Here is a 16,768-nt window from a genome sequence, read left to right on the forward strand (position 1 = left end):
CTGAACCGAGGTTTGTATCGACATCACCAGCAAGCAACAGCTTGAAAGCTGGAGATATCAAATCATAGAACAATGCACAAAGCAGCCTCGCGTACGGCAGCCGAAGGAGGCACAGATTGTTTCACCGAAAGCATTTTTAATACAATTTTGATACCGCCGCAATAAAGACGAACCGACTAGGGCTCATTTCTAAGGTGCCACTGATCATATTGGCCAGCAGTGACCCTCGTTCGGAGTATAGGCTGAGCGCGACGGGCACCCCCTGCGCAAAGCCTCATTTATACTGTGTCGACATATGGTCGCTGCTGTTTGAGCCACTACGCTTATAGCCGCTGTGCTGGCAAATGTGCTGCGCGAAACTAGAATTGGAATTCGGAGATGAGGTCCGTTGTGATGCCTCATTGTGGGTACCGTCCTCTATCTTGCGGAAGTGCTATGAACGGCCGCCTGGAAAGTGACTGCTCTTAAAAGACGAAAGCATAAGTCTTCATTTAAGCTGTGGCACCGGGCCCATTGTTTCGTGGAAGGTTTAGCGGAAGGAATGGGTCATCGTGTATTCGCTGGAGCCAGCTGCATCATTTGCAGTGACGTGCGTTCGAAATGGAAACATAACACCTAACAATTACATTTGACTGAAGCCCTGTACGATTATTTTTACCCACACTTTCTCCACTGCAAAACACGACCACGCTTTCGTAGCCTCCACCACTGTTTCAAATGCCAGCGTTGCGGATATAATACAAGCATCCTGCCATAAACACAAACATCCACTCTGTGAAGAATTCTTCCAGCAGGATCATCGTATCAAAAACCCGAAGTTTAAACAAATCAACATATATTCACTGTAGCAATCCTTACCCTGTCCATTTACAAATGCTAGACCTTAAAACAACAAGTTATAACTCATCTCGTAACTGAAATCATTGCCATCGTGGAAGCGACAAATTGTTAGCTGTGTTCTCGACCGTCATTGCGCCTACAAATTTGTCGGGATGGCTAAGCGGAGTCCTCTTGGTGACCTCGCAGATCAGCGTGACAAATTTTTCACAGGAGTTTTTACTGTTGGGATGCCAGTGCTGGCAAAATCTGTCGTCGCTCTTCGTGTGCGCCACGGAGGTGTTTGAATAGCAAGGAAAAAAATGCTGAGCAGTGCCGCCCTTTTCGGTCTAACTCCCACGGCCGTAAGTCTATCCTCACACGCATATCAGAAGCGCCGGCACGTAACGCATCGCTGAAAATAAACATTTACCCTGACAGTTCGTCGACATGAAGTGGTTATCCCACAAACACTGCTGTGCACACATACAGACAAGAACAATATTGAGTGCACCTCAGTGGCTCAAAAAAGAATGCAATAAATACATCAGGTGGGATAAAAACTTTACGTGATGCCTAGAATACGTTAGGAGAGGCCTCACTATCATCGGACGCCATGCGATAAGTTTTGTGGCAGTTGTGAGGCTCTTCTGGGGCCAGGAAGGTGCTGACAACGGCGTCGTGGAAACGGTGGCGAACGAACTCCCCGGGAAGACCAAGTCACAGCGTTTCCAAGCCAATATCCTGTGATTGGCAGGCCTTCACAACGCAAGCGTGAAAAGAAGCTGGTAAGACATCATCTACGCAGTTTGCGGAAAACAAAAGAAAAGGGGAAGCTTATAACCTGTCTTTGTAAGGCGTAATTTTACGTTTGTCTTTCTTGAGCTTTACTAGGTGGTTCGAACATGCCCTCGGAAATTTGCCCCGAAAGAATTACATAACGCGATGACATTTATTTTAAAACAAAACCTAATGCAGTAGTGGAGCTTGCTAATTATATGACTGCAACCGGATGCTGTTTCGCACAGATCAATGCGGAGCGTCATAACAGCACCAGTGTTGCATTATAACCATTCTTGTTTTTTACGCTGACAATTTGCTCGAAAGACTTACAAAAAAATTTCAAATAATTTCCCGCTGAAGTATTAACTTACGCCGCGGCAGGTTGCATTGCCGAAGTCTAATCTCACAAACGCCGGGTGACGTTCGCGTTTGAAAGCACTGTCACTGACAGAAGCCTTCCTTCTAAAAAATATCTACAACCTATCATCCCGTGATCAGATAACAATAATAGTTATGTCAAGAGAGGAGGGTTACATCGTTTCAAAAGCAAATATTATACAGCTTAGCCTGCTTTTCCGCACTGAAACGGACAGGCCTAGTGTTATTTCAAAATGTAGGAGGTCCGGAGCACTCCCAGGGATGCGTATATTTAAAAAAAATATAAGTATCGAATTTCCGAAAGCCTTATACAGGAGTGTGGAGATGCTTGCTTCTTCTTATTCCGGTTATTACGAATCCGCACATACCGCCGTTAGCATTAGCAAGGAAATACATTTACGAGGATGCACTTTGGAATTTGAATTTATTTCGAATGGGAATTTATTTCATTTTGTGTTACTAAAACAATGTGTACAATACAAGATTTCAGAAGGAGGTTCGAGAGTAAGACACTGTTGGGGGGACCTCCTGTTATTCATTAAATACACGGAAACCCACGTCATAAGCACAAATATATCAATCAAAGAAACGCGAAACAATATCAGCAAGATAAATTACGGTATATATACAAGAACATGATCAGCAAGAAACGTTTTAGCAGGCCATAGAAAAAGAAAAAAGAAGAAATATGACAAAAATATAGAACCGTAGATACGAAAGAACATAATAAGGACGAAACATGGTAGCAATTCTTGTAACATTCATAATTGCCTAAATAATATGGATTTTCTAGTTACTCATTTAGGCCACGGTACTTATCTTTAAACTAGCGTGTAGAAGCGTGATCGAACCGGTACTTCTGCCAATAGCGAACACCAACATGAATCGTTATTAAAGCAAAGCTTCAGTGTCCTCACCGGTGCCGTTGTACGCCAGTACGACCGGCATGAAGCCAACCTTTTCTGACCATGATGATCAATGATTGTGGGTGAAATAAAACAAATTGGCTACAATTCTCGCCCTGAAAGTGGTTTGACTGTGAGGCTGTAAACGACACCCACAACGAGTACCCATGTGACGTCATTTGAATTCACACACGTTGCTGCAGACAGTGAAACCAGAGACTCTGGCACCCGTTACCTGGGTTTCGCTGGGCGGCGACCGCTTAAACGAGTCATCGAAACCAGCAGAGCAGAAAAAAGCGGACAGGACCGTCTGGCGAAACGTAAGGAGGAGGGTGGCCCATGCGAATATGGATCCTTCTTCCCCTCACTCTTGTTTCATGAGTCACACCAAATAACGTACTCCCCAGACACTGTTATATTCGCCGGTAATCGAAACCACGTGAACTCCGTTATTCTACATTACCCGGTATACACTCCGCACGACGACTCCTATTGAGCGCAGGTGCTATACCCGCCGCTGTGCTCATTGAGTGGACCGTCGGGCTCCCCGTCTACTCATGTGGGCGTAGCATAGTGGGTAACACGACTGGCTGTCGCCCCGTCTCTCTATTCTGGTACACGTTTGAGTCCTGGCGGTGCCTGTACTTTCTTATTTCAGCCTGGCGTTTTCTGCTGACGCGGACACGAAAGTTCCTGGCCGATAAAGGTATAGAGGTACAGCTGTGTACGGCTAGAAATTTACGATAGAGCCAAGCTCGGACCCCGCGCATATCGCATTACACATCCTGGTTCGACCAAGAAGGCCAAGCGGCCAGCCCGAGACGTTAACCTTATGGTCCGGGCCCGGCGCGGCTGCGAATTCACAACCCACATACCGTAGGTGCCCGCGCCTAATTGGGGCACGTTTCGTAGCAAAAACCCATCTAAAGCTGATAAAAAGCACAATACGGGAAATAATTACAGGAAAAGCCAACCTTAAATGGGCAAAACAACCCCAATTAAAACTAATAACCACGAACACATCACTACCAGACATGACATTCGCTCAGCTAGATACCGGAGAGTTGAAAGCGAGCTAAAGGAGACAAACTGCCCAACCAAAACATATGAACGAGAACCCCCTCCACCAGAGATAAATTAAGGGCACTATTGGAACATATTTAAGAAAAGTAGCCGAAACCAAAATGTATCGAAGCATTGAAAACTAAATAAAACAAGAGGTGGAACATCACCTAAAGAAAACAAAACAACCCGAACTTCAGACCAGATAATGTTCCATAAACGGAGTGTAGATGTGATAAAAAATGGCTCCAATCCAGGCTGTGAAGGTCGATGGAAAACAACAACCATGACAATCGCCCACGCGACACCACTTGAATTCACACATGTAGCTCCACAAAGACTGAAATCAGAGATTCGGCCAGCCTTTACCTGGAAGTCGCGGGGGCGTCGTTTTGAACGTAGCGGCAGCGTCGCCCACGGCCGGGCTAGAGCGGCGGACGCCGACGTTGTATCCCGGCCGTGAGTCGGGAGAAAGGAAACGAAGAGGGGCTTCTTTCGAAGGATGAGACAGCGGAACCTAGCCATCCTGGCGCGCTAGCTTGGGGCTACACCAATGCGTGACACAAGCACAGACACCGAAACAATTGGTCATGTGAGCTTAGTGATTACCATTTATACCAATTTAAACTTGTTAGTTTAGTAAGTTTCAGCATTGCGAGAGCTGAGAGAACTTTTATAATCGCTATTGATCAGAACCAGTTGCTACTTTTGCCTTTTGTAATACCTCTTAAAACACAACAGAAAAGGTAATCACCAATTTAGAAAACGGTGTCCCCTTCGTGGTAAGCAGTGCGCATAAGGTACCGTTTCTCTATCGGCAGGATGTCTGTATGTGGTCTTTACATTTTGTTTTCCCGCCCTGCAAAGCAATGCTTAACGTATGTTTGCCGTACTACCACATAACCCCGTCGAGTGCTGGTTTTCCTGGAGGTGCTGTAAACAAGTTAATGAGGTCATGCGAACGCACCGCGAAATGGACGCGAATCTGCTCCAAAACAGGTCCAAAAGAACCGTCGCTAAAGAAGACGACAAAGCCGTACCGCCCGCGAGCAGGCATTTCCGCGCGGGGAACGCTAGGCAAATTCGCGGCGCCATTTGTTGTGCTCCGTGAGTGAAACTTTCCGATGTGTTGGGAGTTTGTTGTCCCACGCAAGAACCGTTGGCTGGTAGAGTTATAAAGCTTTTCTTTATAAATAGGATACCTATGCTTTGACGTTGCGATAGTGCGCCTATACTAATTAGCTTCTCAGCTACTTGTGCAAACCCAGTGCCATTAAGAACATGGAAAGGTAGCGTATCTTTACCACAAGGATGAATGACAGGAAGATTCACCTTGTCTTTTGCAGCTGCAGGAAGTTCGACTCTTGCCGGCTTCAAGAAAGTTGTTATGCTTGTGCTTCCAAATTATGCGTGCATCGGGGTCTCTGCAGCTGGTGTAATTAGCCGGTCTTTTGTATCCGTACTTGAAGAACAACCTGTGCGACTTGCACTGCGCATGTCCAAAGGTTTCATAGTAGCACGTTTTACTACAAAAGTAAACTTGCCCCACACTGCACTTTTTCGTCAACTTTCTGCACTGTCTTGCAGCGGCGAGCTGAAACACCCGCTAACCACACGTATGAGCTTTGCGTGTTTAATGTTGCCATCAAGCATTCGGTTTTCAAGCATCAATGGTGATGCACAGACTTAAAAATTGCTTTCCGCAGACGAGCTAATGGAAAGATCAATGTGGCTACAACGTACGGTCGACAAGCTATGACAAAAATATCCGGCCTTCTGAGATATGTGGGGAGTGACGCGAATTCCGAAGGAGCCTTAGAGACCCCATTCCAATCAGTGTTCTTTGCGAGAAGGCATGCGCACCCCGCAAAGCATAGCCCGCTTTCTTTCAAGAAAACCACAACCATGCAAAATGCCCCAGGCGAGACCCCGGCCACGCTAATGTTTTTGGGCGAAATATAGAACAGAGCTCACAGCTGTTGTTCCAAAGCAAACTGCAAAGTCGGTACGCCATATAGCCGGTGGATACAATAGGGAAAAGGTGTTCTTCCCCGCTGGTTTTAACGAACGCTACAATGGGCCCAGCAACCGCAAAAGCGCGAATCGGACTGCGGTTGTCGCTTGTCAAAATTACCAGGACATTTGGCCGACAGCAGCTCGAACTGCTGAAGCTGCCTTCGAACCACAGTGTAATAGTAGTTAGGTGTTGACATTGGATCGCTGTGGAACTCACGCGGTGGAGCGAGCCGACACAGTGCGCGTATGTTGCGGCCCATGTGCTTTTTCTTGGGCAAGGCCATGGGAAAGGCAGTTTGTACTGTTTTGAGATTTCTCCTGCCAGAACGGCGACTTGTATTTCAAAATGTGTGTTACACATAATGGCAATTCTGCTTTCCGTGGAACAAAAATTACTTTTTTTATACCTATAATTAATGTATACATGGACAATCAGGGGCATAGACAGAGCTACTGCATAAACACACTGAATCGCTCTACTAAAATGAGAAAAGAAAGATATTAAGAATGTTGGTTTGTTCAGAAATATGGGCCTTCGGAGTCCTGTACGTATCCGTATTTTTTGCAGATATTACATGGTCGAGTAGTGGCAATCCGCGCTCCATACCTGGATAACCTCTCGGCCTTTTCGTTCGCTTTTCTCCTCCTCCTCACAGTGAACATAACAAATAACTCTTAGGCATTACGAAAGCAAAAAACGAATATTGTTTCGCCGCAGGATATATTCATTTTTATTTTTTTACCGGTGGCGCATAACCCCCGAAACTAATATCTGGTTACCTCACTGTGGGAGATAAGACACCACAATGGAATTACCAAATTATGGCCAAATGTGATTACAGTCAAACACCGCTACAACTAACGCTTCTACTACGAAATGGCCTGTTCAACAAAGCATGAAATATAGCCTGGCCAGATTCCGGGGTTTCCTATGTAATGTGAACGCCACTAAAGCGAATACCACTACAGCGAATTCGCCTGTTTAACGAAGAAAATCGTGCGTTCCCAATCGCTGAATTGTTGTTTCATAACGAATACGGCTAGCCGCACACGTGGTAACGCGCAGACGCGAACCGAATCCGAGCAACCGGGCTGCGTCGGCGCGGCCCCCTGCTGCCGCCGATGGCACTCGCTAATGCCGACCAAGGTCACCCAGGGTTATCTTTTAAAGAACTACAAAAATAAAAAAAATTCCCGCGCCTTCCTGCGAGGGGAACACGAGTAAATGCAGAGCATTGGGGCCTCAGTACTGGTTGAAGGCAGTGTTGCTACCATCGCTTCTTCCGTGATGCTGGAGTAGCAGACACGAGTAAACGTGGGAGCGAGCGTCAACCAAGGAAGGAAGGAGCAACGCAGTGACTTACGCACGAGTGACCGCTAGCCGCTTTATATTTGCAGCGCGCGCAGTGGAGGGAGAGCAGTACGGGGGGGAGAGCGCGCATACGCAAGCAGCGCGCGCCCTTCCACGCCCCACCGCGCTGCTATCACGCACCTGTTACGCATATATGAGATATGAGACATATCTTGCTCCCTGGCCGAGACCGCGATGGAGCGAACGGGCCGACTACGACGCATGCGCGCGCCAGCTGCTGTTGAGAGAGAGGAGGGAAGGAGGAGAGGCGCACCTGCTGCGGACGCGGAGCTGTTGACGCCGTCCGACGCAGGAAGAGGCGAGACTAAGAAATGCTCTGCATTTAAAAAGGGCGATGATGTCGCTGCACTGCTGCTCAGGGGTGTAGCCAGCGGGAGGAGGGAGTTCAACACCCCCCCCCCTTTCCCCATCCTTCCAAAATATTTTCCAGGCAGCGCGCGTAAGCGAGGGCTAGTGTGTCCTCCCACAACACTCCTCCCCGGGAAGCCCACTTGTTTCCTTTTACGCAACCAGAGAGGGGAAGGTTCGGCTAATTGGGCCTTCGGCCCTCGGGGCGAAGAACACAATCACTGTGGTGGCGCAAACGCCTGCACAGAATGGCGGCGTGGCCCGACTGCGGTTACTCTCTCTTTTTAAGGCATTGGCCTAAAGCTGAACCAGCTGTACCTTCGGCCTTTCTTGTGTCGACAGACGCCGAATAGACAAAATAGGAGCGCGGAAGACATCGACAAACAATTTCCATGTCGCCTATTAATTTCCAGGTTGGGTGGCCTTCCTTTTCTTCTACTCCCTTCACTGTTTGCCTGCCGGCGGAAAAGCAGTCTGGACCGAGATTCGTCGTCGCAGCAGGGTCTACAGTGTAATAAATAAAATGAGAAATGGCGCAAAACAGGCACGGTACGTCGGCGTGGTCCCAAGTCCTGACTGGCTGTTCTGCTGTTCCCGGAGCACTTGCACTTTTTAGCGAGAAGAAAGAAGGACAAGGGCGATCGGTATGCAAATTTGGGATGAAAGGTGTATTCGAGATTTTTTTTAAATGACAGGGCGGTTGCGAGAAGGAAGGGACAAAGGGCAATAACGATTTGCAGGAGAGTTTTCGGGCTGGTCTTGGGGAGGCGGAAGCAGAAAAACGGCGTAAGAGTCAGCTAAGTGTGCGCATGCGCGTTCCTGATATGGTGTGTAGCGTGGTTGTTCGATTGCGCCGTGTTCGTGTTGCAACGTCTTGGAATCGCGATGAGTGCAGGTTAAGGTGCAGGGGCTAAAAAGCGACGACAATTCAGCCTCGATGAGGAGATGAATATCATCAGTGCCGTGCAGAGCGGCATGAAAAAAAGGACGTATCCGAGGAGTACGGTATCAGCGCATCGACCTTGTCGACGTTCCTTAAGGACAAAGAAAAGATACATGAGCAAGTGGCACAACATAAAACGGACCCGTCAAGGAAGCGAATCCGTGCAGCCACACTTCAGGATGTTGACGACGCCGTCTACACGTGGTTTGCCGATGTACGTGCAAGGAAGATTCCTGTCAGCGGGCTGTTGCTGTGTCAGAAGGCCAAACAGTTTGCCTTCACCCCCGGTGTGGATGAAGAGGACTTCAAAGCGATGAGCGGCTGGATGAGAAGCTTTAAACGACGACATGGCATTGTGTTCAAGACTGTGGCTGGCGAAGAGGCCGACGCACCGCACGATCTCGCCGACAAACGGCGTGAGTCTGAACTGCTGAGAGTGCTGCACGAGTACAGGCCGGACGACACATTTAATGCCGACGAAACTGCTCTTTTTTATGAGTTGCTGCCTCAGAAGACCCTGTGCGAGAAAACAGATCGCTGCAATGGGGGAAAAAGTCCAAGCAACGTCTGACTGTGCTGCTCTGCTGCAATGCAGCAGGGACTGAAAAGCTGAAGCCACTAGTCATTAGGAGGTCGGCAAAGCCACGATGCTTTAAGGGCATGCGTAGCCTTCGAGCAGATTATGTTGCGAACAAAAAGGCCTGGATGACGGCGGACTTTTCCCAAACCTGCCTTTTGCAACTGGAGAAAACAATGCGCCTTCAGAATCGCAAGATTGCTCTTCTCATCGACAACTGCACCGCACACAAGGTCCCGGTACTAAATCACGTGGAAGTGATTTTTCTGCCGCCGAATTGCACGTCGGTGCTGCAGCCATTGGACCAAGGGATCATACGGTCCGTTAAAGCCCGCTACCACACGATGATGCTGCAGCGTATTCTGCCCAACCTCCAACACAACATTGAAGGGCCAACCAGAATCACCGTCCGCAAGGCCCTTGAAATGGTTTCTGGCGCATGGTGGAAGGTGCCCGCCAACGTTGTGCGCAATTGCTGGCGCAGTGCTGGCTTCACTGAACCTAACGACACAGCCGATATATGTGCCGACGATCGTGAGTCACCCATTTCGGCCACGGAGCTGCAGGAGTCCATAAACACGTACAGTGCTTGTTGCGACGCCGCATTCGTTGTGACGGCCGACGATTACGTCTCGGTGAACGACCAGGTCCTTATTTGCTCTGACATTACAACTGATGACATTGTGGAGGCCATCATAGAGAAAAGGGACGCCACAAATGACCAGGCGAGTACCGATGAAGAGCTTGCAGAGGAGTCAAGCGTTACGACTACCCGCGAAGCGATAGCGGCATTTGACGCGCTACAGATATATATCTCGTCACTCCCTGACCTCGCGCCGCAGCATGCCGTGAACCTCGATAGCATCAGGTCGGTGGTGGTTGCGCATTCAGTACGCCATACTACAGTGCAGAAGAAAATTGTTTACTTTTTTTTCGCTTGTTGGAGTTTAAATCTGATGTAAATAAACATATAGGTTCGCTGCTAATTCTAATTATTTGCTTACTTTATTCCACTAACTACGGTAAAATGCATTCGCATTTTTCAGTTATTGCAAACTACATCAGCCTGCCCGATGAAATTGAAGCTCTATCATCTTTATCATCATTTAAAAGGCTCCTTAAAACGTTTCTTCTAGAGCGCTGAATGGTACATAAGTCATAGTGAAATTTTTGTGTATTTTTGAGTATTTTTCGTTGCACTTTTGCGTATTGTTTTTTCTCGCTGAATGTATGTTTGTAGTGATGCAGTGGGTTTTTATTAACTTATGGTACATTTCACTTTTAATTCCTTTTTTTCCTTTTTGTTTCATCGTGTTTTCTCATACTGAGTGAATGTAATTATGCCTGATTTCGTGTCTTGTGGCATAGAAATTTCACCTAGATGCGCGGTTTAGTGTTTTGTATCTCGTAAAAATTCCTTAGTGTTTTTTGAACATTACTATAGTTTTACATGTATAATATTGCGTTTCCTGTTATTCTATTGGTTCTTTTTTTTCTCCCCCTTTGAGTGAGCCCTAAATATACTACTTATTTTGTATTGCTATATTGTCAATATTTTTTTATAATTTATATTACTATACTGCAATGCATATAGCTCTATAATATGCCACTGTATAATATGATTCTAGCGGCTTTCACTGTGTTTTATTCTTCTATGTAATATTTAACCAAGGGTACTGGTGCAGTCTCGACTATGGGATCCTCGTCTGTATAGTTTTGCTTTGAAACCTTCATCTTCTTGTAAGATTGAATAAACTTCTGCTTCTTATATCAGCTTATCTGCTTTATAGGGTGTCAATTTAGTGCGCGACGCATATAGCGAAGTGACGTGTATAACTAACAATTACCACGGTCCCGCACGCTTCGTTATACAAGCGTTTCACTGTATTCACATCGCGCAGAACACAGAAAGCAGTTGCATTCTTTCGCTGCTGCCACCGTCAGTGCTACACTTATGTTCTGCAACTGAGCTACAATCTGACGGTGTCAAATGTCTAGAGGTGACGAGGTTCCTGAAAGAAATGATTGAGGCTTCTTAAAATTTTGACAAAAAACGTGCATAAATAAAGACAAAGAAAGGACAACACAAACACGAGCTCTTGTGTTTTCCTTTAATCGTCCTTGTCTACGTTCAAATTTTTTCTCAACGTGCCGAAGAACCAATCAGCCCAAGTTCCAAATTTATAAGAAATAATTGAGGCTACTGGTGGCGGTATCTTCCATGTGTTTTCAAAGAAGCATTTACGCAGGCACACCGCATGCTGTGTGCCACGGCAGTGAAGCGGCTAAGTTTATGCAGCCAACTCGGGCTCATTTTTTACGCGCTGTACATTTTGGTTTAACCTGATGTGTTAGTAAAGCGGTATAATTAGCCCTGACCCTATTATCTTCGGTGGAGAATTTTGTGATCCATCAAGTCGCTTTACCACGCCGACTGCAAATATTTTCAACTGACATCCGCCAATGCCAGTTCACAGTCGCGTTAGTATTTTGTATCTTCGCGGGCATGTCTGTGTTTCCGTGAGATAGAAACAGCTCAGCACCTTTGGTATCGGCGTGAAAGACGACCTTGATAGAGCAACGCCGGGGAAATTTTCACTGACCATTTCCGCGTCGAGAAGCTAGCACTGTATTGCCTTATCCGTTAAAATGTCGCATACGTAGTCCTGGTTTCTTTTCGGACCGGGCCCTCGGGCGTTCGGCGGTGGAGGCGTCCCGCTGCACAGAAAAACAGCGCGGGTTGTTTCTCTTGCTATGGGGGTAACATTTCTGTTACAGGTGAAATTGGACTTATTAGAGAACCATAGCTGGACGAATTTTTGCATATGCTCTACACGACGGGCATTAACATCTCACAGCATATGGGGCGACTAATACTGCTCAAGCAACATTTTATGCTACCCGTAGGCTCTTCGGCCCAATTATGTTACCCTGCCAGCGTAGATCAACCTTTTATTTAAAAATGCGGTAAAGTAACTATGTTCTCCGGAGTGGTAAAGATGAGCGAAAAAAATTAAAACAGTAGTCACTGGCTATGCGAGATCAAGCAACACCGTGTCAGGACATAATATATAGTGGTCGAAAGCATCAAACACAAAACAATAAGAAGCTTCTCTGCAGCAAACAATTCCGCGTCACGGCATAGTATATGCTGCTTGAAACAACAACAAAACTACTTTTTCGCGACAAAACAAACACCGAACACCACACACAATCAGAAACTAAAGTTAAAATATAAACTACATGTTCAGTACCACCAAGCTGTCTGAAGATGCGTTGGTTACCCTGCTCTGCACCTGCCTGTCCTTCAGGAGCAAGAATCAGCGTGTCGGGAGCAGGCACCTCCTCAGCCGCGTCATCTGAATCACTGCCCTCGTCCACTCGCTGCTGCTGCAGCTGTTGCCACTAGTCGTTACAACAGTCAGATGTTGGCACCACAAAACACACACTGACAATGTTTTCCGCCAGAAGAGGCCTGTGAAGAAAAGCTGGTGCTACTGCATGCAAGGAAAACAGCTCTAGAGAACTGCAATGTTGCACTTCACGACTGACTATACCGAAGCATGTGCGGCATTGTATTTTTCTTCAGGTTTTTGGGGCCTGGATGTCAAGCAGTGAGTGTCATGAGCCACGACTCGAGCAGGTGGCCACCATCGACCCCAGAACTCGCCAGGCTTTACACGTCTACAAGAGGGCGGTCAACAGTGAACAGCCTGTCACACAAAGGCACTGTAGTCGGAAGTCACGGCTAGGGCCTTCATATTGGCGTCGCAAAACTGAAAAAAATACGTAACACAAACATGTACTAAAGCCTTAAACAAGTATACAGTTTGAAGAAAGGAACATGTAATAAACAACAGCAAGAATACAGAGAGCGGGGTTACATGGAACTGATTCATTCCGCAACTGCGCGCATCGACGAACGGCGTCGCCGTGTTGTTTTCATTTCGAAATCGGTAAACCCTTGAAACGAGCCGGCAAGCTGAACTTGTCACCTTTTCACTATGCGTCAAGGAGTGGAAAACATGTCAGCCGAAGTGACAAGGCGCCCAAGAAGTTAACACACGATGGGTGTGGGGACGAGTGCGACATACGCTACGCATATATTACATGGTTCATTATGAAGTCAGTGACACGCCCAACACAATACACCGGTTTATCTTTTTTTGTAAGCGTTTTTTCTTTCAAGACGCCAACCTATTGCGATACCACTGAACGCCCTCATTTTAGCTACATTTACTGACATATCTTTTCGATATTATTTCACTTAAGCGAACATAGGCTAGAGTGCTAAAAGCTTATTTACATAGGCATCTGCTAAGTTACTTAAACATCATTTGATCACCGACACCTGCCAACTTTTATTGGGAGATCACCGCCACCACACGAAACCTCCCAAAACAAACGCATTTGTGTGACTTCTTTTCAGACATCGCGCTTCTTTTCACTTCGATGCTAAACAATGAAGACAAACATTTTTTTTTTCTTCCGTAACGAATGTAGCCAGAAGTAAACTTACTCCCGTGCTTACGTCGCCGGGCTATCCAAAACCATCGGGTGTCGGTGCTCCGTCAGTGCCGACACTATAGTGTGAACGCTGCTACTGGCGGCAGGGTGCGGCAGTGTTTTATAGTGGCAGGAAACGCTTTGCAAACTGTCAGTTGCGAAGGGGGACACAGCATGCACAGCGCCTTCGTATCGGTTGACACTTACATGCACCTCGATGACCGATAAGGGCTGCCAATTCGTTGCACAAAATACGCATGGTGGTCTTGCTGCGCTAGAATGAGCGCCTAAACTCTCACTCGGGGCAAACGGTCGCGTACACGCCTGAAACTGTCGGCAATGCTAAAGTCGCTAAAACACATGGCAGCATGCCGTGAGGACAGCAAGGACAGCAAGGACAGCAAGAGTGAGGACAGCAAGTGCGGCGACGTTTCGTTACGGAGAGGTCGCAAACACATAGGCTTCAATGCGGGAGGCAATGGGAAATTGAAAAACGTTATATCTAGAAATTCGTTGCATAGACGTTCGTTTCAATGAGGTTTAAGTGTACCAGAATAGCAGAGCACGTCTTTTTTCATTTTTTCCCCGCAATAAACCGTCTTTTTAACTATGCGCGTGCGTCATCCCATGAATGACTGTGCGGGCATAACATGCGACCAGTCATCACCAGGCTTAACGGCATGCACTCTTGCCGTCAATGCGAGGGTCACATTGTAAACATATACTCCACCCTAAATCAACCAACCCGCTTTTGCCGGAAAGGCCTTAGATCTTATATTGTGCCACGCCCGTTTTGCGCTGAAACCTTAATCACTCCGAGTACGAATTTGTAAATGTGTACTTGCTTTGCTGTATCGTCCCTATACGTTTCCGTTCACCGAGAGGACAGGTCTGTGGGACTCGGTCCCTCTTTTGCCGCGATAACAAACGTACAATCCGGACTAACGTCGCTTATCTCTAATGTTTTAATCATATTGCCGCGAACGATGTATGGGTTTGTTTTTCATTGTTCGTTTTCACTGGCCGGCCGCGCCCGGCTCTGTTATCTGTGTCCCGAGCGAAGCGCGTGTTCCATTCTATTTTTATGCCGCACGGGCTAGCTCATTCAGATAAGGATACTAAAGTGTTTAGCCTTACCTCACTATCCTAGGATAATCTTCGTTGATCTACAATGTTGTGGATATAAATCGACGGTTCCAGAACCACACGCGCCGAGAGATAAAAAGCCTGCCGAGCAGACGCCGCGGTATTCGATTCGGCGACACCAGTCTGCGCACGATATTAGATGCGACGCTCAGAGCATCTCTTGTCGGCGGCCCTGTCCTTCCTGCGTGCGTCCGTTGTCGCAGCCACTCTCCCGCTCTCCTCCCCGATAGCGAACACTCTCTCGCGAGGGGCATTGGATTGGATTGGATTGGCTTGGCTTGGCTTGGCTTGGCTTGGATTGAATTTGGATTGGATTGGATTAGAATAAAGTGGATTGTGTTGGATTGTGTTGCGTCATAGCCGCGGCAGACGCACTGGCGCCGGCGCGTGCCCAGGTGAAAGCGTGTGCGGCCCACCGCGATCTTACTCCGCCGGTGGGCGACGCTGCGCGCGGTGCTGCGCATGTGCAGTACTTTCTCTCTCCGCGGTTTCCTCTCCTTCGGACGCGCTGCGCATATATAGTGCCTAGAATATAACCGGTGTGCCGCTCTCCGGCCGCCTTTCGGTCGACGGTTGCTCTCCGCTTGCGCTTGAACCCCCTCAGCGTCGCATCACACCAGGGTTCCAGCGAGGGGAGGTGGGCGTAATTTTTTTTGTTGACTGTTGTTTTGCCGCCCGTGTATTCTTTGAGTTGTTAGGGGAGCCCAAGTTCACTCCAAATATACTGGGTTTTCTTTCAAGACAGCTGTGTCGTCTTCGGCTACGTGACAATATGAAGCGTTACTCTTCAGGTGGCTGTTGGCGCACTTAAACCATACTACCCCCCTATGGCACTTTGTCTTTCGTGTTCGTCTGCCGGTCACGACTTCCGCTATCGTCAGCAAACCTGCCACCACCAGCTACGCTCACAACGATGTTTTCCCTCCTAAAAAGAGCAAAACTAAAGTTGAATTGTCACCTCAGTATTTTGTTGGCTGAGGGCCGTGAACGCACGTCTGATATGGTATTCCCACAGAAAACAGATGGAGGGGCCTCTCTTTTTGTTTTTGGAACTGCAAACGCTGCTATAGCAGTTTGCAGTTGAAAGTGTTTCGCCTTGGACATTTTGTGCACTATCTTAGAGCCGAAAATTAGTCACGCAGAGATGGCCTTTAGTGCACTTCCTTAGGCGCTGTCTCGCTCAGCCCTTATGTATTGCTCAGTTCATCACAACACATCCAGTCTCAGACCTCTCCGCCTTAACGGCTTGTCATAAAGCGCCCCGGTGACTCAGTGGCTATGGCGATGTGCTGCTGAGCACAAAGGCACGGGTTCGATTCCCGGCTGCTACGTCCGCATTTTTTATGGCGCCACAACCAAAACGCACGTGTGTTCGCGATTTCGCCGCACGTAAATTATACCCAGGCGGTCAATATAATCCGGAGCCCTCCAATAGGGTGCGCCTTATCGCGCTGTGTAGCGTAGATGCCTTAAACCCTCACAATCAATCAAAGAACCAGCCTACCATACGCTCCAATGTGACTTACGGTCTAGCCATAACTCGCGTGGAATGCAAAACAGAAACCTGATCTGTGCTTTTACCGCGTCAGCAAGTGTTTTTCTCTGATATTATACAAAACATACTGCAGTCTCTGCTCCGCGCTAAACATCGCAGTATAAAGTGGTCGGATAATTAGGCCAAAATTGCCGACCTTACTTTCAACATACCCGTTTCTTTGTGATCTGAAGAGGAGTGGCTCGATTGACAACAATCAGACCTGGTAATTCCAACTATGGTGCTGAAAGTGGCTCATTTTAATTGTACGAAAACAGCCGGAAACATTGCAGGTGCTTTTTTAGGTTACTTCGCCAATTGATGCACTGCTGGTGTGACCATCGCCTTGGTGACACATGGCAATTGGTTTTCACAAACCAGT

The sequence above is a fragment of the Haemaphysalis longicornis genome, unplaced genomic scaffold (genome assembly GCF_048455015.1).
Source record: "Haemaphysalis longicornis isolate Haplotype H1 unplaced genomic scaffold, Haemaphysalis longicornis Haplotype H1 scaffold_13, whole genome shotgun sequence".
NCBI classification, from domain to species: Eukaryota; Metazoa; Arthropoda; class Arachnida; order Ixodida; family Ixodidae; genus Haemaphysalis; species Haemaphysalis longicornis.